This window comes from Pristiophorus japonicus, chromosome 23 (assembly GCF_044704955.1).
Source record: "Pristiophorus japonicus isolate sPriJap1 chromosome 23, sPriJap1.hap1, whole genome shotgun sequence".
Taxonomy (NCBI): Eukaryota; Metazoa; Chordata; class Chondrichthyes; family Pristiophoridae; genus Pristiophorus; species Pristiophorus japonicus.
The window spans coordinates 47485290-47512499 of record NC_091999.1 but is presented as its reverse complement, the minus strand read 5'-3'; the positions used below and the strand labels follow the sequence as shown (position 1 = coordinate 47512499).

General features: G+C 46.3%; 1 non-coding gene across 1 annotated transcript; it reads right to left on the bottom strand.

The window, feature by feature from the left end:
- Nucleotides 1-20628: 20628 nt before the first annotated feature.
- On the bottom strand, nucleotides 20629-20711 carry trnal-uaa (transfer RNA leucine (anticodon UAA)). Its single transcript has one exon. It is a non-coding gene; the product is annotated as a tRNA-Leu (tRNA).
- Nucleotides 20712-27210: the final 6499 nt, after the last annotated feature.

Below are 27210 nucleotides of genomic sequence, written 5' to 3'. Positions count from 1 at the left end.
TGCATACCCTCACACATTGGCACTTTGGATGGACACTGGAAGGCAACCAGTGACTGTGGAACTGCTCACTGTAGGGGAATAGGAGGGTATGTTGATAGGGTGAGAGTAGGGTCGTGTGACATTTAAACCCTGACGTGGACCAGTTCGGCCGAATGGCTTGTTTCTGAGCTGCACGTTCTATAAAATACCGTGAAAGGTCAAATCAAGGATATCAGCAAAAACAAAAACTAATCTTGTATTTATATAACGCCTTTAATGTGTAAAACGTCCCAAGGAATTTTACAGAGTATTATAAGTGAAAAAACTTGACACCAAGCCACATAAGCAGATATTAGGACAGGTGACCAAAAGCTTGGTCAAAGACATGAGTTTTAAGGAGCATCTTAAAGGAGGAATGAGAGGCGGAGAGGTTTAGGGAACGAGTTTTAGAGCTTGGGGCCAAGGCAACAGAAGGTTGGGCGATGATCATCAGGGATGCTCAAGAAGGCAGAATTAGAGGAGAGCAGATATCTCAGTGGTTGTGGGGCTGTGGAGGAGATTACAGAGATAGGGAGCAGCGAGGCCATGCAGTAATCTGATAACAAGCATGAACATTTTGAAATCGAGACATTGCTTAACCGGGAATTATGTCGGTCAGCGATGCTTCCCCAACATTCTAGGCACACACACCTTCCCTCGTTCACCTGACCCTTGCTGGCTGCGATATTGCATCCTGTGCCCTCGCTTCCACTTGCTTCTGCAAGAAAAAAAACAAAAGGAAAAACATCAATGCTCTGTGAGAGATCTTCCCTACAGAGGTCAAACTTAGCTTATCTGAATTAGATTTCCCATCCCGAATGCTTGAGCAGGAACTCCTATCTATTTAGCTCATCAATTTTATTTTCACAAAAACCTGTGTCCAGCCTTTGTGATTTAACAATACAAAAACTATCTGCAATGCGTTTACAGCAAGTCTGTTATCTTCCCGCTCGAGCAGTCTGTCGTAGAAGATAACACATGACGCCAAATCATTCATTCCAAGCATTTGTTTTTAAAGTCTTAAGTTCAATTTTGTTACTATGCTGTGGCATTCAAGATTCATTACTGCATATAAGAAGCTGAACATTACTGGAGTTCTTCTCTTTTGTTCCAGCAAAGTTCAAGGTCGATAAAACCTTGAAGTTATTTCCATTTTAAACAACCCTCTTGGTAATCTTGCACCATTATCGTCATCTTCATAGGCAGTCCCTCGAAACGAGGATGACTTGCTTCCACGCCGAAAAGGAATGCCTTCACAGGTGTTTCAATGAAGGACCTAATATTCCGGATCCTGAACTAAATGTTGAAGGGTGGAAGATGCCTTTGCGTGTAATAATTTATCTCTGTGCAATTGATTAGCAAATATTAAGAATGATGTGCTTTGTAGACACACACACATATATACATACATGCATATATACATGCACATATACATATATATATATACATAAAGGGACAGGGACTCCCCTTTCGCTACCTCTTTATAGTTAAAGGGACAGTCCAGTTTATATTGTGTCGGAGGACTTTACGAACCGAGCTACCATTACCAGTCGTTCCCTTCTGTACTGTGCAATGATTGTAAAGCTATATCAGTGACTTGAGCCATTCAAAAATGTCTCACTGTTTTTGATGATCCATTTCACTTGCTTGTCTACTTTGGAAAGAGTTCAGAATTGTGCATTGTGATGAAGGTTTCATTTACAGGCAGAGTCAAATTTGTTTCAAAATATTCTGTTCCCACCCTTCTCCAACTCGCCCCCCCCCCCCACCCCGCCCCCCGCGCAAATGTTAGAACACTGCAGTACTGACTGGGAAGGTCCCAAGTTCGATCCTTGATCTGGGTTGTTAGTTGAGCTCAGCCAAGGCAGCAGTTCACAGCTTATAATTGTCCTCAGTACAACTGGGAAGTGTGTGGATGTCATTTGAGGACAGGAGTTGAGGCTGTGATGCCTAACACATTGGAAATCCTGCTGGCACTCACTGAATCGACTGACCGTGAGGCACTAGAGGTTAACTAATGTCTGTGGCATTGCACCGAGCCAGATTCAGCACTTCCTGGAGATAATAAAGCTCAGGCGATGAAATGAAAGTTGATTTTAGACAGTAAATGTCTAGAATAAGGAATTTAGAGTTTAGGAGGGACAGGAGGGGACAGATTCTAGAATTGTCTGTTCTGAATTTATATCCAGTACTTAAAGTAACAACGTTTGTAACCACCATTTATTTGCAGGGTATTAGAAGGGGAGGATCTGCAACTGGGAAACGCAATCCAGGCATCGCGTTAAGATTAGACAGATTCGCCGGAGTGATCAGGATCATCTTATCATTAGCCTTTGCAAAAACACCAATCACAGCGGTGAGAAACAGGACACATGTTCTGTGTGTGGATGCTCCTACAACCAATCGTTCAGCCTGTGAGACTCGTGCACCCACCTGACTCAACACTGTAAATGTGGGGACAGCGGGAATGGATGCTGTTGTGCGTGGAAAGTGATTCAATCGCTCATCTCACCAACTGACATTCGAGGAGATAGATAACAGACTTTCTCCTGTGAATATAGAGCTGGGTTATTGGGCCGTGATGTGTTCACTTATTCATCTTGGTGACTCTAAACCTTTGCCAATTATTTCATGTGATCAGTTTACATGTACATATTTTTAAAAATACATTTGCTGAGTGGATTCAAATTTAAATTGAAACCAGGTTTGCAGGCGGGGTGTTCCATTCACACATCGAAGGTTAGACAGATGCTGCGGGGCACACGCTAATTCCAGTATCTGAAAGTGATTAACAGACTGGTAACTTGTCCCGGAGAGTAACCGATGGTATGAGAACTGTAATAATCCAGAGTTAGAAAGGAGAAAAGGCCCAAAATGGTGCAGTCAGTAAAAGGACATCAATTAGTCCCCTCTTGTCTTGGAGATATCAAATATCGACACACTGTGTTATTTGAAACATGAAAATATTAAACTCTAGCCCAGTTATAGGTTATTCACATCAACAGAAACAAACCCCAACTGGTACAACAAACTTGATTCAATCAGGATGCGATTACCAGCAGCAAAAACAATAGAATCCAACCCCTGCAGTCATTTGTGAACTCGCTGGTATCTCAGCAGGTGGGATAACTGAATGAATCACTTCCCACACTCAGAACAGGAGAACGGCCTTTCCCCGGTGTGATTTCGCTGGTGTGTCAGCAGGTGGGATGACTGAGTGAATCCATTCCCACACTCAGAGCAGCTGAACGGCCTCTCCCCGGTGTGACTGTGATTATGCATTTCCAGCTTACAAGATTGGGTTCAGTTCTGCATTCGCTATGCGCAGAGTGAGAATACAATCAATGAGCTGCTGATTCTCTCCGCTCGACAATGGGTCTTTTGTGCTGGCCCAATAGGGTGACCCGGGCTGGCCCAATAGGCTGAGCCTGGGCTGGCCCAATAGGTGAGCCCGGCTGGCCCAATAGGGTGATACGGGCTGGCCCAATAGGGTGAGCCCGGACTGGTCCAATAGTGTGAGCTGCGCGGGTTCAATAGTGTGAGCCAGGCTGGCCTAATAGGGCGTGCTCAGGCTGGCCCAATAAGTGAGTCCAGGCTGGCCCAATAGGTGAGCCGGGCTGGCCCAATAGGTGAGCCCGGGCTGGCCCAATAGTGCGGGCGCAATAGTGTCAGCCAGGCTGGCCTATTAGGGCGTGCCCAGGCTGGCCCAATAGGTGAACCCGGACTGGTCCAATAGTGTGAGCTGCGCGGGTTCAATAGTGTGAGCCAGGCTGGCCTAATAGGGCGTGCCTAGGTTGGCCCAATAGGTGAGCCCGGCCTGGCCCAATAGTGTGAGCTGGGCTGGCCCAATAGGGTGAGCCCAGGCTGTCCCAATATGTGAGACTGGGCTGGCCCAATAGGTGAGCCCGGGCTGGCCCAATAGTGTGAGCCGGGCTGGACCAATAGGGTGAGCCCAGGCTGGCCCAATAGCTGAGTCCGGGCTGGTCCAATAGTGTGAGCCGGGCGGGCGCAATACTGTGAGCCAGGCTGGCCTAATAGGGCGTGCTCAGGCTGGCCCAATAGGTGAGTCCAGGCTGGCCCAATAGGTGAGCCGGGCTGGCCCAATAGGTGAGCCCGGGCTGACCCAATAGTGTGAGCCGGGCGGGCGCAATCATATGAGCCAGGCTGGCCTAATAGGGCGTGCCCAGGCTGGCCCAATAGGTGAACCCGGACTGGTCCAATAGTGTGAGCTAGGCGGGTTCAATAGTGTAAGCCAGGCTGGCCTAATAGGGCTTGCCCAGGCTGGCCCAATAGGTGAGCCCGGCCTGGCCCAATAGTGTGAGCTGGGCTGGCCCAATAGGGGGAGCCCAGGCTGGCCCAATAGGTGAGTCTGGGCTGGCCCAATAGGTGAGCCGGCCTGGCCCAATAGGGTGAGACGGGCTGGCGCAATAGGGTGAGCCCAGGCTGGCACAATAGGTGAGTCCGGGATGGTCCAATAGTGTGACCATGGTGGGCGCAATAGTGTGAGCCAGGCTGGCCTAATAGAGCGTGCCCAGGCTGGCCCAATAGGTGAGCCCGGGCTTGCCCAATAGTGTGAGCCGGGCTGGTCCAATAGTCTGAGCCGGGCGGGCGCAATCGTGTTTGCTAGGCTGGCCTAATAAGGCGTGCTCATGCTGGCCCAATAGATGAGTCCAGGCTGGCCCAATAGGTGACCCGGGCTGGCCCAATAGGGTGAGACGGGCTGGCCCAATAGTGTGAGACAGGGTGGCCCAATAGGGTGAGCTGGGCGGGCCCAATAGTGTGAGCCGGGCTGGCCTAATTGGGCGTGCCCAGGCTGGCCCAATAGGTGAGCCCGGTCTGGCCCAATAGTGTGAGCCGGGCTGGCCCAATGAGGTGAGCCTCGGATGGCCCAGAGTCACCAGACAACAATCACCAGAACAACAAGGTTCCCTTTCAGGGGCCACTGACCTGGGCACAAACATGTGGTCCAATCAAACTGACAGACACCCTGAAGCCCCGCCCACCCATTGTCCCTGCCGTGTCGAAACTCCGAGTCGAGCACTTGCTTTAGGAGGCTTGTATTGGTTATATGGACAGCAGAGTACACTCCATAACGCCTCACGGTTGACCTTGTCAAAGGCCTTGGTCATGTCAAAGAATGTTGAACCAAACCCTCAGTCACTGACACCAAGTTCCTCCCATGTGATATAAACCAACCCTTGTCACTGACAACAAGTGGACTGGGAAAATATGTAAGCGGGTAAGACTGTAGAAATGCAATGGCAAACATTTAAGGAGATATTTCATTACTCTCAGCAAAGATTTATTCAAGTGAGAAATAAAAATGGTAAGAGAAGGATGAACCATCCCTGCCTAACTAAGGAAGTAAAGGATGGTATCAAATTGAAAAAAGGCATACAATGTTGCGGGCGACAGTGGAAGGCCTGAGGATTGGGAAATTTTTAGAAACCAGCAAAGGACGACGAAAACAATGATAAAGACAGTGAAGATAGCAGATGAGAGCAAATTAGCAAGGAATATGGAAACAGAAAATAAGAGCTTCTACAGGGATATAAAACGGAAACAAGCAGCTGAAGTCAACGTTGGTCCCATAGAAGATGAAACTGGAGAATTAATAATGGGAAACACGGAAATGGCAGAGACATTAAAAATTAATTTTGAACTGGTCTTCATGGTAGAGGGCAACAAAAAACTTCCCAATAGTTGATAACCAAGGAGCGATTGCGGGGGGCGGGTGAGCGGGGGAGCAATCACTATCAGTAGAGATCAAGTACTGATCAAACGAATGGGACTAAAGACGGACAAGTCCCCTGGACTTGATGACATGCATTCTAGGGTCTGAAAAAAGTGGCTGCAGAGATAGTGGGTGCATCGGTTTTAATTTAACAAAATTCCCTAAATTCTGGCGAGGTCGCAGTGGACAGGAATACCGCAAATGTAACATCCCTAATTAAGAAAGGAGTGAGACAGAGAGAAGGAACCTATAGACCAGTTAGCCTACCATCTGTCAGTGGGACAATACTGGAGTCTATCATTAAGGAAAAGTAGCAGGACATTTAGAAAATCATATTGCAGTCAAGCAGAGTCAGCATGGTTTTATGAAAGAGAAATCATGTTGACAAATTTCCTGGAGTTGTTTGAAGATGTAACGAGCGGAGTATATAAAGGAGACCAGTTGATGTTGTATATTTGGATTTCCAGAAAGCATTCCATATGGTGCTACACAAAAAGCTATTGCACAAGCTAAGAGCTCATGGGGTTGGGGGTAATGTATCACCGTGGATGGAGGATTGGCAAACTAACAGAAAACAGAGAGTCTGGATAAATGGATCATTTTCAGGTTGGCAAACTGTAGCTAGTGGAGTGCCACAGGGATCAGTGCTGGGGCCTCAACTATTTACAATTTATATTAATGACTTGGATGAAGGGACCGAGTTTAACATAATCAAATTTGCTGATGATACAAAGATGTTTGGGAAAGTAAGCTGTGAGGAGGACTCAAATACTCTACGAAAGGATATAGCCAGGCTCAGTGAGTGCGCAAAATCTGGCAGATGGACTGTAATATGTTAAAATGTCAGCTTATCCCCTTTTGTAGTACAAATAAAAAAGCAAATTATTATTTAAATGGGGACGATTACAAAATGCTGTCGTACGGAGGGATCTGGGGGTTCTTGTATATGAAATGCAAAAATTTAGCATGCAGGTAGAGCAATAATCCGGAAAGCAAATGGAATGCTGGCCTTTATTGCAATGGGGATGGAGTATAAAAGTAGGGAAGTCCTGCTACAACTGTACAGGGCGTTTGTAAGACCACACCTGGAGTATTGCACACAGTTTTGGTTTGGACTTGACTCCATTGCCGTGCCAGGGGTTTTGCTGCACCAGATGGGGGATACCATTTGGGGACACTGATTCCCCACTAATTCCCATTCCCCTTCTTTCTGGTGGATAATGGAGGGGCCGCTGTGTGTAATGTGCAAGTCAGTAAGCATTGTCAGCAAGCTCGTTCTAATTGGAGATTATATTCAGTACAAACGTTTACATTATTGTAGATTGTGTATCAAAGATCAAGGTAGGATTAAAGTAAAAGTTCATAATTTTATTGTTGAGAGTTGCTGAATTAAGGGGAAAGATAACACACAGAGTTTTTAAATGGACACTGCAGCCCCGAGAACACAATCAGCAATATATCCAGAATATTAAGGTCCAGCCCAGTTTCAGGGTTATTATCAGCAGAAACAAACCCCAACTGTGAGAATGAACATGGTTCAGTCGGGATGTGATTAACAGCAGCAATAACAGCAGATTCTAACCCCTTGAGTCACTTGTGAACTCGCTGGTATGTCAGCAGGGTGGATGACTGAGTGAATCCCTTCCCACACTCTGAGCAGGTGAACAGCTTCTCCCCAGTGTGACCTCGCTGGTGTGTCAGCAAGTCGGATGACTGAGTGAATCCCTTCCCACACTCAGAGCAGGTGAACGGCCTCTCCCCAGTGTGAACTCACTGATGTGTCAGCAGGTGGGATGACCGAGTGAATCGCTTCCCACACTCAGAGCATGTGAACGTGTTCTCCCATGTGGGAACTCGCTGGATTTCAACTGGTGGGATGATGCAGTGAATCCCTTTCCACACAGAGAGCAAGTGAATGGCCTCTCCCCAATGTGACTACGTCGATGAATTCCCAGTTCTGACGACGATCTGAGTCCCTTCCCACAGTCATCACATTTCCACGATTTATCCGTGGTGCGGGTGTCCTTGTGAATCTCCACGGTTGGTCGATCAGTTGAAGCCTAACCCATGTGCACAAAATGTTTACAGTTTCTCGGTGCTTTGTATGCTGCGATGTTTTCTTCAGGCTGCGTAACTGGTTAAAGCTCTTTCCACAGTCCGTGCGCTGGAACACTCACTCGGGAGTGTGTGTCTCGGTGCTTTTCCAGTCACACTGATGTTTGAAATCTTTTCCCACAGGCAAGACAGACAAACATTTCTCCTTCCACTTTGAAAGGCCGATGATATTCAGGTCCTGATGCATCGATTGACCCTGTCAGATCTTGACATGATGTTTGGTTTGTGTTTCCTGTCTGAAAATCTCCCCTTCTAATACGCTGTAAAAGGGGATAACAAAACTCATCGCTGTCAGTACAGGACAGAAATTCAGGATAGACTCATCGAGTTTCCATGGAACATGCTTATCTCCCTTGAGCTTTCAAAGCTATAAATTCCTGTCCCACACGTTGGCCCACCTGCTGTGCTGAAATCCAAATCAACACAAATTTCGAGACAGTTTCTCCTCCGCTCCCAGTTTTCACGACCAATTTTGGTTGAGTTCAGGTTTACACTCACTGGTTCCCCTCCTCCCCCTTGCCAGCATGTGCTGACACTGGCTGAATTCAGTTCGACACTCACAGGTACACTTCCTTCTCCTAAAGGTGCTGACTCTGGCTGGGTTCAGTTCTACACACACTGTTTCCCCTTCTCTGAAGGTGCTGACTCTGGCTGGGTTCAGTTCTACACTCACTGTTTCCCCTCCTCTGAAGGTGCTGACTCTGGCTGGGTTCAGTTCTCCACTCACTGGTTTCCCTCCCCTGAATATGTTGATTGTGGCTGGGTTCAGTTCTCCAATCACTGGTTCCCCTCCCCGGAAGTTGCTTACTCTGGCTGGGTTCAGTTCCAGACACTGATATCATTCACTTTGTACCTGCACCAAGATGGCCGCACATTGCACTGTGCTACTACCTGAATCAAGATGGCGGAGCGCTGAACCTGTTTTCCTGCACCAAGATGCCCGCTGTTAGTCTGGGCCCGTGATTGGGAAAAAGCCCCGATGCTGCAATCGCCCATATTCTGGTTACGATTCCGGGCTTGCGGCGGGTACCGGTTGTTGATGAAGCCTCCCTTACTCCCCGGTCGTCCATTATTCCCCTTTGTCCCACTGAAAAGGATACTTCTGTGGAGCCTGCCCGAAATGTGTCTCCTCCACTATTACATGCACCGCGCATACTCCAAACACAGCCAGGACCAGCACCGGCGCACTGAGATCCTGGACTCTGCGTGCGGCACATTCTCCCCCGCGGGGCATGCTGGGTACGTAAGACCATAAGAAATAAGAGCAGGAGGGGGCCACCCAGCCCCCGGAGCCTGCTCCCCATTCAATAACATTAGACGGGACAGTCTAGGGCGGGGTTTACTCCATATCTACCCGTGCTGTACTTGCTGTGGGAGTATTTGATGCGACAGTATAGAGGGAGCTTTACTCTGTATCTAACCCGTGCTGAACCTGCCCTGGGAGTGTTTGAAGGGACAGTGTTGAAGGAGCTTTAATCTGTAACTAACCAATGCAGTACCTGCTCTGGAATGCTTGGGGCAGGGTTGAGGAAGATGTACTCTGTCTCTAACCTGCTTTGTACCTGCCCTTGCAATGACTGGTGGGAGAGTGTTGAGGGAGCTTTACTCTGTTTCTAAGCAAGGCAAATATATCCTTCCTTAGATAAGGCGACCAAAACTGTGCACAATTCTAGAAAGATTAGAGAGAGAATTACACTGTATCTACATTGTGCTGTAGCTGTCCTTGGAGTGTTTATTTCGATAGTGTAGAGGGAGCTTTACTTAGTGTATAACCAATGCGGTACCTGCTCTGGGAGTGTTTGATCGAACAGTGTAGAGGGAGATTTACTTTATATGAAACAAATGCTGTATTTGCAACGGAATTGCTGGGTCAGGGTAGAAGGAGATGTACTCCGTGTAACCTGTGCTGTACCTATCCTGGGAGTGTTTGATGGGGCAGTGTAGAGGGAGCTTTACTCTGTATCTAACCACGTGCTGTATCTGCCCATGGAGTGTTTGATGGGACAGTGCAGAGGGAGCTTTACTCTGTATCTAACCCGTGCTGTACCTGCCCTGAGAATGTTTTGTGGCAGGGTTGAGGAAAAGATACTCCATGTCTAACCTGTACTGCACCTGCCCTGCGACTGGTTAATGGCAAAGTGTAGAGGGAGCTTTACACTGTATCTAAACCATGTTGTACCTGCCCTGTGAGTATTTGTGATATTGTAGTCTGAGATTTACTCTGTATCAACCCTGATAGTGTTTGGGACAGGATGGAGTGAGATTTACCCTGTATCTAACCCGTGCAATACTGGTAGTCCTGATATCAGTAGTAGTGAAAATGCTAAAATATATTATTAAGCATGTAGTAAGTAATAACACGATTGGGCAGAATGAACACGGATTTAGGAGAGGGAAATTGTACTTGACAAATCTGTTAGTATTTCTTGAGGTTGTCACTCGCAGGATAGAAAAGGGCGAACCACTTGATGTGGTTTATTTAGATTTACAAAAGGCATTCAATTAGGTGCCACACAAGAGATTATTAAACAAAATTATCGCTCGTGAGATTAGGGGTAATATATGAACAAGGATTGGTTAACTGTCAGAAAACAGAGTAGGAATAAACGGGCGATTTTCGGGTTGGCAGACTGTAAGTGGTGGGGTGCTGCAAGGATTGGTGCTTGGGCCCCAGCTATTCACAAACTATATCAATAATTTGGATGTGGGGACCAAATGTAATATATCGAAGTTTGCTGAGGCTACAAAGCTCGTTGGGAATGTAAGTTGTGAGGAGGATGAAAAGAGGTTTCAAGGGGATATATACAGGCTCAGTGAGTGGGCAAGAACATGGTAAATGGAATATAATGTGAAGAAATGTTAAGTTAGATACTGACAGTAAAAATAGAAAGGCAGAGTATTTATTTTAAATGGTGAGTGATTGGGAAATGTTGGTGTTCAGAGGATCCTGGTGTTCTTGTCCACAAATCGTTAAAAGTTTATACGCAAGCAATTAAGAAAGCAAATGGTATATTGGCCTTTATTACAAAAAGATTTGAGTATAAGAGTAAAGACATCTTACTGCAATTATAAAGGGCTCCGGTGAGACCAGACCTGGAGTATTGTGTACAGTTTTGTTCTCCTTACGTAAGGAAAGATAAACTTGCTATAGAGGGAGTGCAATGAAGGTTCGCCAGACTGATTTCTGGGATGGGGGGATTGTCCTATGAAAAATTGAGTAGACGATGCCTATATTCGCTCTCGTACAGAAGAATGAGAGATGAGAGACGACGCCAACATCCCATGAACGAATTTTTAAAAAGAGATACGACCTGTTTAAATTTGATCAAGGATACCAGCCAAATTATTAGAGACACTCCCTGTCCTTCAGGACCTGTGTCCAGGGGTGAAGCTCATGGGTTTATCTGATCATCTTTGGATTAAATGTTGTGCTCATTAAGCAGTGCACCTCGTGCCAGCATCAAACACTCTCAAGTCGGGCACAGCGCGGGTTAGATACAGAGTGAACCCATCGGTCGCTCCCCGACACAGATACTGAGGGACAAGGAGTGTCTGGGACATTTGACATTTCGCATTCAATAAGGTATAAATTGATCCTGTACCTCTCCCCATTAATCCTGGGCTTCACACGGGTCAAATCCTGCTCCTGTTTCCCTTCCTGTAACAGCACTGAGCTCAATCAAGCCGAAAATGATCAGGGCTCAGGGATGTTGATTGTTAGGCACTGCAGTGATGTCATAAAGCAGGGCCATCAGCCCAGCTGATCCTCTCCATGTCCCTTTAAAGGAGGAGAGCTGGGACATCCTGTCTCAACACACATCGCCCTGTTCATACTGAGAATCCCCGGGGAAGGTCCAAGGCCCAGAGTGTGGAACACAACCAAGGGGGAAAGAGGAGGAGAGAAGGGACATCATGTCTCAACACACATCCCCCTGTTCATACTGAGAATCCCCGGAGAAGGCCCAAGGCACAGAGTGTGGAACACAACCAAGGGGGAAAGAGGAGGAGAGAAGCGGAGAGAAATCAAGGAGTAGGGACTGAGGACCACCAAGCTTCAGTTTTAGAGCCTGGAGATCAGTGAGTTCTGTAGTTTCAGGATCCAGGGAGAGAACAAGGAGCAGATGGGGAGACTGGTGTGGATTCCAGCACAGTGAGGATTTAGGGGGAGGGAGATTGTTTCGGGTTGGGGTGTGGGAGGGACAAGTGAGGAAAGGTTAGAGGAGCAATTACTGCAGCAGTGTCCATCAATAGTGAGAGAGAGAAGGTGGGGGTCAGAGTGGGCCCTGGACAGGCCGGTAAACTGTTCGTTTGCTGTGACCAGCTTTCCTTCTGTCACAAATAGCCTCCTGTAGCCCAATGACACAAACAGCCCATTAAACGCCCAATGTCCTTTCGTGGGGTGAGGTCTCCCTTTGTGAAACATCGGCTGTTGTTAAAGCTTCTCATTCTGACACGCTCACAGTGAGACAATATCCACTGTCCCTTTTATTCCATGGGCTTCATCTTTGCCGGTATTGGTAACACGCCCGGGATCACTAAAAACAAAACCCAGTCTGTCAATCACTTTCAGCTACTTGACTTAGTGTGTGCCCCACAGCATCTCTCTCACCTCCAATGTATGAATAGAGCATCATGCCCGCAAAGCTGGTTTAAGTTTATTTCCACGCAGCAAATCTATTTAAGAAAAGCCTGTAGGCCGATGAGACACTGTTCAGGTGCCAGTGTGCTGCTGGTTTGTCCGGCATTTTGCCTGTAATGGAAAATAACTGAACATTTCTCCCAGTGGAACCTTTGCTGTAATGAAATGTGTCTTTTAATAAGCCTCACGTCCTTGCTCATGTCTGCTGCAATTGTGCATAAAAGGGATGTGTGAAGTGATGGTCTTTGTATTGAGATGTGAAACAAGGAAACGGTATCTGTGTGTGGCAGTGACACAGCCTTGTGGTCAGAGGCAGAACCATGCACCGATATCCTTGTGCTTATGGTTTGAGCAGGGTTAGTTCATGAATGCTCAAGCTAAGAGCTACCAGGGATTGGGAGCAGCGGCAGTAAATAAAATCTAAATGCAAATTCCGATGTAGTTTATCTTAATTTATTCCTATTTTAATGGCTTTTGCTGAATGTGTCCCATGCCAAGTGCCAGGATATTGGATCAGGCCCACCCTAGAAAATGAGTTTGACACGCTGAGGAAGACAATGTCAACCGGATTCCCACATCCACAACCTGACAACTTCTTTACAATCTCAAGCTAGTTTGTAAGACATGACCTTGTTTTCCGGAATCCATGTTCAGTATCTCTAATGGCCCCTTCACTTTCCACATGATGGAAAACAGGATCTCTCAGGATCCCTTCAAGCTCCTTCCCAGTGATCGAGGTCACTTGATGGGCCTTCAGTTCCTGAGCTCTGACTTTTGCACAATTGAAAAATGGGAACTACATGTGCTACCTTCCAATCTCAGGGAACAACCCATGACTCTACTGAGCTGTTGGAGATATGGGCAAGGGGCTGGCAGAGCACCCATCCCATCTTTCTTAGCACCTTTGGGTGGATATCATCCACATCTTACACTGTCAAGATTAACCCGCACGAGTTGCTGTCAGTGAAGAGAGATGAGAAAGACCAAAGTCTCACTTGCCCCTCTCAGTATGACCCTGAAGGACAGTGTCCATGCTGAAGTTCTTCCCCCATCTGATCCTCCCCCCAGCTTGTCCTCTCTAAGCTCCAGCCACGTGATGCTAAACACTCGGATGGGAAAGAGAAAAATCTACAGCAATGTGTTGAAAGTAACACGAATTTATTTGTCTACACCCCAAATATTAATCTCCAGTCCAGTTACAGGAGTTTCCATCAGCGGAAACAAACCCCAACAGTCAGAATGAACATGGTTCAGTCGGGTTGTGATTAACAGCAACAATAACAACATAACCCAACCCCTACAATCATTTGTGAACTCGCTGGTGCCTCAACAGGTGGGATGACTGAGTGAATCCTTTCCCACACACAGAGCAGGTGAACGGCCTCTCCCCAGTGTGAATTCGCTGGTGCCTCAACAGATGGGATGACCGAGTGAATCCCTTCCCACACTCAGAGCAGGCGAATGGCCTCTCCCCAGTGTGAGCTCGCTCGTGCCTCAACAGGTGCAATGACTGAATGAATCCCTACCCGCACTCAGAGCAGGTGAACGGCCTCTTCCCGGTGTGAATTCGCTGGTGTGCCAGCAGATTGGATGACTCATTGAATCCTTTCCCAAACTCAGAGCAGCTGAACGGCCTCTCCCCAGTGTGAATTCGCTGGTGTGTCAGCAGGGTGGATGACTGAGTGAATCCCTTCCCACACACGGAACGGGTGAACGGCCTCTCCCCGGTGTGAATTCGCTGGTGTGTCAGCAGGGTGGATGACTGAGTGAATCCCTTCCCACACACGGAACAGGTGAACGGCCTTTCCCCAGTGTGAATTCGCTGATGTATCAGCAGGTTAGATGACTGAGTGAATCCCTCCTGACACTCGGAGCAGGTGAACGGCCTCTCCCCAGTGTGAACTCGCTGGTGTGTTTCCAGCTGGGACGGGTAGTTGAAACGTTTCCCACAGTCCCCACATTTACACAGTTTCTCCCCAGTGTGACTGCGCTTGTGTCTCTCCAGGTTGGATGATCGGCTGAAGCCTTGTCCACACACAGAGCACGTGTACACTTTCTCCACCTATGCATCCATAGTTGCTGGATGATAATCCATTCCCGATGAATCGAGTGATTTCGTTGGATGTTAATGTGATGTTTGTTTTGAGCCTCCGGTCTATAAATCCTCCCCTTTTAATACACTGTAAAGTGAATTTCAGTCAAGAAAAAGGGTGGATGAGAGAGAACCCACAAAAACACAAAGGCACTTTGAGAAATTGAGCTTAATGAACTTGGTAATTTGTGGGGCCAGCACTAGAAATGGTAACCATGAAAACTTCCAGTTTGTGGTAAAACCCAAATGGTTTATCAATATCCTTCAGGAAAGGGAACCCACCTCCATTGACAGCCCCACATGGGGAATTGTTGGTCCCACTGGGCCCAGAAATACTGGGGGTGAAACCCAGCAGCTTTTCCTCCATCTCCACTCCAGCTCAAACAGATGCAACAAACAGACCCACACAGGAGGCCAGGTATCCAAAGCGTCTTTCTAGCATTTGCAGCATAGTTGAGAGGCGATTTATTCTAAATTGCCCGAGATTTGTAGACTTGAGATCCTAGTTTTTACATAAGAACATAAGAACATAAGAATTAGGAACAGGAGTACGCTATCTAGCCCCTCGAGCCTGCTCCGCCATTCAATAAGATCATGGCTGATCTGGCCGTGGACTCAGCTCCACTTACCCGCCCTCTCCCCGTGACCCTTAATTCCCTTATTGGTTAAAAATATATCTATCAAAAATATATCTATCTGTGACTTGAACACATTCAATGAGCTAGCCTCAACTGCTTCCTTGGGCAGAGAATTCCACAGATTCACAACCCTCTGGCAGAAGAAATTCCTTCTCAACTCGGTTTTAAATTGGCTCCTCCGTATTTTGAAGCTTTGCCCCCTAGTTCGAGTCTCCCCTACCAGTGGAAACAACCTCTCTGCCTCTATCTTGTCTATCCCTTTCATGATTTTAAATGTTTCTATAAGATCACCCCTCTTCATTCTGAACTCCAACGAGTAAAGACCCAGTCTACTCAATCTATCATCATAAGGTAACCCCCCTCATCTGCGGAATCAGCTTAGTGAATCGTCTCTGTACCCCCTCCAAGCCAGTATATCCTTCCTTAAGTAAGGTGACCAAAACTGCACGCAGTACTCCAGGTGCGGCCTTACCAATACCCTATACAGTTGCAGCAGGACCTCCCTGCTTTTGTACTCCATCCCTCTCGCAATGAAGGCCAACATTACATTCGCCTTCCTGATTACCTGCTGCACCTGCAAACTATTTTTTTGGGATTCATGCACAAGGACCCCCCGGACCCTCTGCACCTCAGCATGTTGTAATTTCTCCGCATTCAAATAATATTCCCTTTTACTGTTTTTTTTCCCAAGGTGGATGACCTCACATTTTCCGAGATTGTATTCCATCTGCCAATCCTTAGCCCATTCGCTTAACCTATCCAAATCTCTGCAGCCTCTCTGAGTCCTCCACACAACCCGTTTTCCCACTAATCTTAGTGTCATCTGCAAATTTTGTTGCACTACACTCTGTCCACTCTTCCAGGTCATCTATGCATATTGTAAACAGTTCTGGTCCCAGCACCGATCCCTGTGGCACACCAGTAACCACCGATTTCCAACCCGAAAAGGACCCATTTATCCCGACTCTCTGCTTTCTCTTCGCCAGCCAATTCTCTATCCATGCTAATACATTTCATCTGACTCTGCGTACCTCTATCCTCTGCAGTAACCTTTTGTGTGGCACCTTATCGAATGCCTTTTGGAAATCTAAATACACAACATCCATCGGTACACCTCTATCCACGATGCTCGTGATATCCTCAAAGAATTCCAGTAAATTAGTTAAACATGATTTCCCCTTCATGAATACATGCTGCGTCTGCTTGATTGCACTATTCCTATCTAGATGTCCCGCTATTTCTTCCTCAATGATTTTGCTTTGTACTGGAATCCAGGTCAGCGATTGGAGCATGGGCAGAACCATCGGAACGACCCAGGTACAGCAAGCGATGCGGCAAGCAGCAGAGGAGTGGTGAGGTCGGGGTGGAGTAGCGCCGGGAGATCGGGCCTGAGAGATTGCGGCCCACAAGAGGCGAGAATTCGGGGCTGAGAGATTGGGGCCCAGGAGAGGCAAGAGTTCGGAATGGAGAGATTGGGGCCAAGGAGAGGCGAGAGTTTGGAGAGGAGAGATTGGAGCCAAGGCGAGGCGACAGTTCGGAGAGGAGAGATTGGGGCCAAGGAGAGGCTAGAGTTCAGGGCGGAGAGATTGGGGCCCACAAGCGGCGAGAGTTCTGGGTGGCGACATTGGGCCCCACGAGAGGCCAGACTTCGGACGGAGAGATTGGGGCCCACGAAAGGCGAGAATTCGGGGCGAAGAGATTGGGCCCCACGAGAGATGAGAGTTTGGGGTGGAGAGATTGGAGCCACAAGAGGCACGAGTTCGGGGCCCGGAATAGGCAAGGACCCAGGGACAGCATGGGCCAGACCACACTGCAATCTATGGGCAGTACAAGTCTGTGCACCAGGTCTGTGCAGCAGAGCTTGGTCTCCAGTCGTCTTGGTTAACCTTTGCCACTGGACCAAGACCTCACTCTGTTCAGCCCGTGTGGTGGATTGTGTGCAACGGTTACCCACGTTAAAATAATCCACACACAAGCATCTTCCACACTTTAATATGTAGTTCGGGACCTGGAATATCAGGTCTCAGTGAAACATCTGTGAACTCATCCGTTTTGTTTTGGAAGCGGGTCATCATCGAATCAAGGGACTTCCTAATTCTATGCAGTACAGGAGGCCAGAGAGTGAGTTCCGCATTCAGCGCCGACCCTGAGATGGAGCGGCTGGGAATTGCTGGACATGCTGTATAAACGCAAGTAGTTGTTTTCGTGGTGTGGGGGAGGCACTGCCCCCGGGGTTTGCTGGTGCCGGGCCTGGAGGTTTTGACACACAGGTTGAGAGCCACATTCGGTGTTGCCCGGGACCTGAGAGCCACACTCGGTGTTGCCTGGGGCCTGAGAGCCACTTTCGGTGTTGACCGGGGCCTGAGAGCCGCACTCAGTGATGCATGGGGCCTGGTGCATGGGGCCTGGGAGCCACACTCGGTGCTGCCCGGGACTGAGAGTCACACTCCCTGTTTCCTGGCGCCTGAGAGCCACACTTGGTGATGCTGATGCCGTGCTCGCTCCAATCAATCCCCGGGAGCCTCTCCGCACAGGGGCGTGCTCTGCAGGGACCTGGCCTACCCACATTGCCCCGTTGCTGATGGATATATGGCGTAAACCGACGGGCGGAGCACTCTGGGTAAGATCATCCGCCATTGTCACGGTGAGGACGGCACAGGAGGCCATGCAGCCCATCCTGTCTGTGCCGGCTCTTTGGTGAAGCTGTTCAATGAGTCTCACTCCACTGCCCTTTACATATTGCTTGGTATATTTTTCCCAGCAAGTATTTATCCCATTCCCTTTTAAAAGTTACAATTCAATCTGCTTCCACCACCCTTTCAGACAGTGCAATCTGGATCATAACAATTCGCTGAGTAACAAATTATCCCAAATCTCACCTCTCGTTATTTTGCCAATCATCGGACATCTGACTCCTCTGGTTACCTACCCTAATGCCACTGGAAATACTTTTTCCATATTTACTCTATCTAAATCGTTCATAATTTTGTACATCTCCATCAAATCGCCCTCTGTTTATGGACAATGCAAACACGTCTCTGTGTATCTATGTGTTTAAAAACTCGGCCATCCTCGTCCTGTCAGGATCTGGATTCTGTCTCTCTGAGAACCTGGACTTCATCTCCACCCCCTCAGACACACACATACACAGAGGCTTTCAGTGAGCATTTACGAACATTTTTAGTAATATTGACACGGGGGCAACTCTCCTATTCTTTTTCGAGTAATGCTCTGGGACCTTTCACATCCACCCGAGGGTGCAGACGGAGCTTCAATTTCACATTTCATCGAAAGTCAACAGCTTCAACAAAGCAAAATTCCCCAAGTGCTGCACTTGAGTGTTAGCCAATGTCATATGCTCAAGTCTGAGGAGTGGGACTTGAACACACAAACTTCTGATTCAGTCGAGAGTGCTGCCACTGAACCAAAGCCGATACCAAAGTTCACAGCCGTATTATTTTCCCCATTAATTTTTTATAAGTTCCAGGACATACCATATTTATGGTGATGATTTCCACAGACAGCTGCACATACACAGAGACGTATATACAGATAGACAGACACAGACACACACACATACATAACCAAAAATTTACACGCACCATCGGACATGCACAGATGCCTTAGACATATAGAGGAAGAGGCAGGCTGAATCACTGTCGCCACTTTGGCTGATTTTTGCGTTTAATATCCGGATGTATCGTGAATATTGCAGATTAATAAAAATGTGGAAAAAAATGTCAGTGTTGAAAGGTGTGGGACGTTCTTCCATCTGTCTCAGGATCACTTTTGTCGAGACATGGTTAAATTGTGAAATGTAATGAAAAATGCTAAAAAATCATAATCGGCAGGATTCGAACCCCTTCGTAGGAAACCCCAATGGATTTCTAGTCCATCGCCTTAACCACTCGGCCACGACTGCTGCATCTGTGCATCCGAAGACGTGACTGAGAAAAAAAACTCAGTCATCCATATCTGTGCAGCAGACGGTCAAAGAATCCTGAAAAATTCTCCATTTGGTAAATATCTGCAAGAGGCAATCACCTCTACCTGTATTACTCCTGTTCTATATTGCTCTGGAACTTTTTAATATGAATCTTTTCCAAGAAACATTAGTAAAATTCTACATTTTGAAAAAACTGCCCTCCATCAGGGAATTGAATCCCAGTCGCCCACGTGACAGGCGGGGATACTCACCACTATATTAACGAGGAACTGATGAAGAGCAGTTCTGTCAAAGCAATATTCGAGCTGTGAACAGAACTGGACACCATGAGAAGTCGACAGACACATTGAGAGACAGAGACAAACCAACAAACAGGGAGAGACAGACAGCGAGATAGAGACAACGAGGGACAGCAAGTGTGAGACTGAAAAGGAGAGGCAGACTGAGTGAGAAAAATATTCTCAAACACATACATATACAGAGATCTGTGTGTGTGATTTATAAAGAGAGAGACGGAAAGAGTGAGAGAAAGACAATGATAAAGACAGTGACAAGGAGAGAGACAGATAGCGAGAGAGCGACAGATAGAGAGAAAGACAAAGATATAAACAGAAAATGTTGGACATTCTCAGCAGGTTAGAGACAGGAACTACCAGCATCAGGCAAAGAGAGATAGACAAGCAGAGACATAGATAGACCGAGATGATGGGAAATAGTGAGACAGTCAGACAGAGAGATTGAGAGAATCCCATTGGAATACAACTAGACACGGTGAGAAAGAGACAGACACATGGAGCAATAGAGAAAAACAGGGAAACAGGGAGAGAAAGACAGCGAGATAGAGACAGAGAGAGACAGAAAGTTTTAGACTGAGAGGGAGGGTCAGACTGAGTGAGACAAAGACTCAAACACATACATATACAGAGTTGTGTGTGTGTGATCTATAAAGAGAGAGAGAGGGAAAGAGTGAGAGAAAGACAGGGACAAAAGAGAGACAAAGAGGGAGACAGATAGAGAGAAAGACAAATAGAGAGAGAGATACATAGAGACAAAAACATAAAATGATGAAAATACTCATCAGGTGAGAGACAGGGACTAACAGAGACAGGCAAAGGCATGGACAGACAGAGATGATGGGAAAGCGAGAGCTAGTCAGACAGAGAGTCTGAGAGAATCCCATTGGAACACAACTGGACACCATGTGAAAGAAACAGATTGAGAGACAAAGACAAACAGAGAAATAGTGACAGACAGAGTGAGACTCAAACACATACACAGCTCTCCAAAGAGAGAGTGAGGCAGAGACTGAGCGACACAGATATATTTCACAATTTTATTTCATTATCTGCTCAGAGTGTTACCGAGTTACAGAAAAATGCAAATGCAACAGATGAAAATCGGGGTTCACTGAACAGGATTGAAAAAATCTCTGTTCAATTAAGGAATTACCAGGAGTGGGGTTCGAACCCACGCGGGTATAAACCCATTGGATCTTAAACCCAACGCCTTAACCACTCGGCCATCCTGGTCCTGTCAACACTTGGACTCTGTCTCTATGAGAATCTGGGCTTCAACTTCACCCCCACAGAAACACACAAACATACCGGGTTTCAGGGAGCATTTTCGAACATTTTTCATCATATTGACACGGGCGCAACTCTCCTATTCTTTTTCGAGTAAAGCTCTGGGAACTTTCACATCCACCCGAGGGTGCAGACGCAGCTTCAATTTAACATTTCATCCGAAAGTCAACAGTTTCAACAATGTAAAATTTCCCAAGTACTGCATTTGAGTGTCAGCCAAGATAATGTGCTCAAGTCTCAGAAGTGAGGCTGACACACACAACATCCTGATCAGTCGAGAATGGAGCCACTGAAACAAAGCTGATACCAAAGATCACAACCGTATTATTTTCTCCAAGTTTTTTAATATTTCCAGGACATTCGAAATTCATGGTGATGATTTCCATCGACAGTTGCACATACACAGAGACATACATACAGATAGACATACACAGACACACACACACACAATAACCAAAAATATACACGCATCAACATAGCAATATAGAAATTAATTGCAGGATCAGGCCATTCGGCCCTTCGAGCTTGCACCACCATTCAATAAGATCATGGATTATCATTCAACCTCAGTAACCCTTTCCTGCTCTCTCTCCATACCCCTTGATCCCTTTAGCCGTAAGGGCCATATCTAACTCCCTTTTGAATATATCTAACAAACTGGTCTCAACAATTTTCTGCGGTAGAGAATGCCACAGTTAACCACTCTCTGAGTGAAGAAGTGTCTCCTCATCTCGGTCCTAAATGCCTCACCCCTTATTCTTTGACTGTGACCCTTGGTTCTCTAACTCCCCAGCAATGGGAACATTCTACCTGCCTCTCAGCTGTCCAATCTCGTCAGAATTTTATATATTTCTATGAGAGCACCTCTCATTCTTCTGAACTCCAGTGGATACCAGCACAGTTGATCCAGTCTCTCCTCATATGTCAGTCCTCCCATCCCCGGAATCAGTCTGGTGAACCTTCGCTGTACTCCCTCAATAGCAAGGACGTCCTTCCTCAGATTTGGAGAACAAAACTGAACACAATATTCCAGGTGTGGCCTCACCAAGACCCTGTGTAATTGCAGTAAGACCTCCCTGTACCTATATAGAAATCCTCTTGCTCTGACGGCGAACATGCCATTTGCCTTCTTCACCGCCTGGTGCACCTGCCTGCCAACAATCAATGACTGATGCACCTTGACACCCAGATCAAGATATACACAGAGTGCTTTAGACAAATAGATGGATAGACAGGCAGGGTCACTGTTGCTACTTTGGCTGGGTTTTGCTTTTTTCTATCCGTATGTATTGTGAATATTGCAGATTAATTAAAGAAAGAAAACAGCGGCTGCGTTGAAAGGTGTGGGACGTTCTTCCATCTATCTCAGAATCAGTGTTGCATGGACCTGGTTAAATTGTCAAACAGAATGAAATATGCTGAGAAACATCGTCGGTAGGATTCAAATCTACGCGGAGAAACCCGAATGGATTTTTAGTCCATTGCCTTAACCACTGGGCCACGACTACTGGTTCGCTGCATTGTTAAATGTTACTCAGATAGAACTCAGACGTCCATCTCTGTGCAGCAGACGGCCGCAGAATCGTGAAAAAGTCACCGTTTGCTAAAAATCTGGAAGAGGCAATCTGCTCTTGCTGTCACTGCTTTCCAAATGCACTGCTATTTCATCTTTAATAATTGATTCCTACATATTCCCCACTACTGATGTCAGGCTAACCGGTTATAATTATCCGTTTTCTATCACCCTAATGTGATGTTACATTAGCTACCATCCAGTCCATACGAACTGATCTAGAGTCGATAGACTGTTGGAAAATGATCATCAATGCATCCGCTATTTCAAGGGCCACTTCCTTAAGTACTTTCCAATGCAGACTATCAAGCCCCGGGAATTTATCGACCTTCAATCCCATTAATTTCCCCAACACAATTACCTGACTAATAAAGATTTCCTTCAGTTCCTCCTTCTCGCTAGATCCTCGGTGCCCAATATTTCTGGAAGGTTATGTGTGTCTTCCTTCGTGAAGACAGAACCAAAGTAATTGTTCAACTGGTCTACCATTTCTTTGTTCCCCATTATAAATTCGCCTGAATCTGACTGCAAGTGACCTGCGTTTGTCTGCTCTAATCTTTTTGTCTTCACATATCTATAGAACTTTATTATGTTCCCAGCAAGCTTCCTCTCATAATCTATTTTCCCCCTCCTAATTAAACCCTTTGTCCTCCTCTGCTGAATTCCAAGTTTCTCCAAGTCCTCAGGTTGCGACTTTTTCTGGCCAATTTATTTGCTTCTTCCTTGGATTTAACACTATCCTTAATTTCCCTTGTTAGCCACGATTGAGCCACCTTCCCCTTTTTATTTTTACTCCAGACAGGGAAATACAATTGTTGAAGTTCATCCATGTGATCATTAAATGTTTGTCATTGCCTATCCACCGTCAACCCTTTAAGTATCATTCGCCAGTCTATTCTAGCCAATTCACGTCTCATACGATCGAAGTTACCTTTCCTTATGTTCAGGACCCTAGTCTCTTAATTAACTGTGTCACTCGCCACCTTAATGAAGAATCCTTCCTTATTATGGTCACTCTTCGCCAAGAGGCCTCGCACAACAAGATTGCTAATTAGTCCTTTCTCATTACACATCCCCCAGTCTAGGATGGCCAGCCCTCTAGATGGTCCCCGACATATTGGTCGAGAAAAACATCCTCAGTACGCTCGAGGAAATCCTCCTCCACCGTATTGCTTCTTGTTTGTTTCGCCCAATCTACATGTAGAGTAAGGTCACCCTTGATAACTGTTGTATCTTTATGGCACGCATCCCTTATTTCTTGTTGGATGCTGTCCCCAACCTCACTACTACTGTTTGCTGATCTGTACACAACTCCTCTAGCGTTTTCTTCCCTTTGGTATTCAGCAGCTCCACCCACACATGTTTCCCATCATCCAAGCTAATGTTGTTCCTGACTATTGCCTTAATTTCCTCTTTAACCAGCAACGCTACCCCACCACCTTGTCATTTCTGTCAATGCTTCCTGAATGTTGAATTCCCAGCCTTGGTCACCCTGGAGCTATGTCTCCGTCATGCCAATTATATCTTATTCAGTAATAGCTGCTTGTGCAGTTAATTCGTCCACCTTATTACGAATACTCCTCGCAATGAAGCACAGAGCCTTCAGGCTTGTTATTTTAACACATTTTGACCCATAGAATTTGGCTGTAAAGTGGCCCTATTTGATTTTTGCCATGGGTTTCTCTGCCCTCCAACTTTACTTTTATTCTTTCGCTTCTGTGCCCATTCTACTTCCCACTATCTCCCGTCGCCCTGCCATATTACTTTAAACCCTCACCAACAACACTCGCAAACACTCCCCCTTGGACATTGGTTCTGGTCCTGCCCAGGTGCAGACCTTCCGGTTTAGATCTGGTCCCACCTCCCCCAGAACCGGTTCCAAAGTCCCAGGAACTTGAATCCCTCCCATCTGCAACACATTTCAAGTCATGTATTTATCTGAGCTATCCTGCGATTCCTGCTCCGACTAGCAGGTGGCACTGGTTGCAATCCTGAGTTTGCGACCTTTGAGGTCCGACTTTTTAATTTAACTCTGAGCTCCCTTAATTCAGCTTGTAGGTCCTCAGACAGAGTGAATCAGAGAGTGACAGAGTCTCAAACACATAAAGATATACAGGCCTCTCAAAGACAGAGAGTGAGAGGCACAGATACATTTCACAATCCCATTTCTTTGTCAGTTGAGAGTGTGACAGAGTTACAGATTCAACAGAAGGCATTCGGATATCACTGAGCAGGATGGGAGAAAATCGGTGTTAAATTCAAGAGTTACCAGGAGTGGGCTTCGAGCCCACGCGGGTATAAAGCCATTAAATCTTAAATGCAACGATTTATACACTCGGCAATTCTGGACTTGTGACCCTTCACATTCTGTCCCTGTGAGAATCTGGGCTTGAGCTCCACCCTCATCGACACACGCATACACACAGGTTTTCAGTGAGCATTTCACAATATTTATATAAAAGTGACACGGGGACAACTCACTGCTCTTTATCGAATAATGCTGTCGGAACTTTCACATTCACCCGAGGGTGCAGACGGTGGTTCAATTTAATATTTCATCCTAAAGTCAACAGCTTCACCAATGCAAAATTCCGCAAGTACTGCACTTGAGTGTCAGATAAGATTATATGCTCAAGTCTCAGGAGTGGGACTTGAAGTCGAAAATGCTGCCGCTGAACCAAAGCCGATATCAAATGTCACAACCGTATTATTTTCCCCAAGTCTTTTTAAAAATTTCCAGGACATACCAAATTCATGGTGATGATATCCACAGACAGTTGCACATGATACATACAGATAGACAGACACAGAGACACACACACACATAACCAAAAATATACACGCACCAACGGACATACACAGAGTGCCTTCGACATAAAGAGGGATAGAAAGGCTGAATCACTGTCGCTAATTTGGCTGATTTTTACGTTTTCCTATCCGTTTGTATCGTGAATTTCGCAGATTAATGAAAATGAGAAAAAAATGTCAGTGTTGAAAGGTGTGGGACGTTATTCCAGCCAACTCATGATCCGTTTTGCATGGATCTGGTTAAATTGTAAAATGGAATGGAAAATGCTGAAATCGGTAGTTGGCAGGATCGACCCTGCGCGGGGAAACCCCAATGGGTCTTTTAGGCCATCGCCTTAACCACCCAGGCACGACTATTGGGTTTCTGCCTCTTTAAATGTTCCTCAGATAAAACTCAATCATCCATCTCTCTGCATCAGAACACCACAGAGTCCTGAAAAAGTCTCCGTTTCCTAAAAATCTTGAAGAGCCAATCTCCTCTTGCTGTATTTTTACTCTTTTATGTTGCTCTGGAACTTTTAATATGAATCTATACCGAATAACAGAAGTATAATTCTACATTTCGAAAATGCTTCCTCCACGACTATACTAATGAGGTACTGACGGGTGTAGATTTTGAGATAGCAGGAATCGAGCTGTGAAAAGAGGTGGACACCATGAGAAAGAGTCAGACACGTTGAGAGACAGACACAAAAAGAGAAACAGGGAGAGACAGACAACGAGCTAGAGAAATAGAGAGAGAGCAAGTGTGAGACTGAGAGGGATAGGCAGACTGAGTGAGACAAAGACTCAAACACACACATACACAGAGATGTGTGTGTGTGTGTGCTCCAAAAAGAGAGGGAGGCAAATAGTAATGGAAAACCAGAGACAAAGAAAAAGACATGGACAAAGGGAGCGACAAAGAGAGAGAGAGATAGAGAGAGAGAAGATAGAGAGAGAGAGAGACAGAGATAAACACAGAAAATGATGGAAATATTCAACAGGTTAGAGACAGGGTCGAACAGAGACAGGCAAAGAGAGACAGACAGGCAGAGACATAGACAGACAGTAATGATGGGAAAGAGAGCGACAGTCAGACAGAGAGGCTGAGAGAATCCCTTTGGAACAGAACTGGACACTGTGAGAAAGACACGGGCAGATTGAGAGACCGAGACAAACAGAGAAACACGGAGAGACCGAGTGAGTCAGAGCGAGGCAGAGTGAGGGAGACAAAGACTCAAACACGCAAACACATGCACAGATCTCTAAAGAGACAGAGGTAGAGAGTGAGGCAGAGACTGAGAGACACAGATACATTTCACGATTCCATTTCTTTATCGGTTCAGAATGTCATAGAGTTACAGTAAAATGCAGATTCAACAGATTCTTACTGCAGTTGTACAGGGCCTTGGTGAGGCTTCATCTGGAATATTGTGTTTAGTTTTGGTCTCCTAATCTGAGGAAGGACGTTCTTGCTATTGAGGGAGTGCAGCGAAGGTTCACTAGACTGATTCCCGGGATGGCTGGACTGTGATATGGGGAGAGACTGGATCAACTGGATTTTTATACATTGGAGCTTAGAAGGATGAGAGGGGTTTCATAGAAACATAAAGATTCTGTCGGGACGGGACAGGTTAGATGCGTGTAGCTTGTTCCCGATGTTGGGAAAGTCCAGAACCAGGGACACAGCCTTCGGGCAGCCATGTCAACGTGGTGCCAATTATATCATATTCATTAATTGCTGCCTGCGCAGTTAATTCGTCCACCTTATTACGAATACTCCTCACATTGAGGCACAGAGCCTTCAGGCTTATCTTTTTAACAACTTTGTCCCTTTAGACTTTAGCGGTAATGTGGCCCTTTTTGAAAGGAATGACAAGGGTGTATGCGGTTACAGGAAGATGTGAGGGGAAACAAACATAATATGAGGGGAAGAGTACATCCGCGATGGACCAGTATGAGATCAAAAAGAATGGAAATATAAGGGGAATATCTTGATCCATATGTCGGAGAGGAGGAAGCCTAATTATAGGTCCTCACCCTCTGGGAGACGGGAGAAGGATAGATGCGGGTTTGACAATA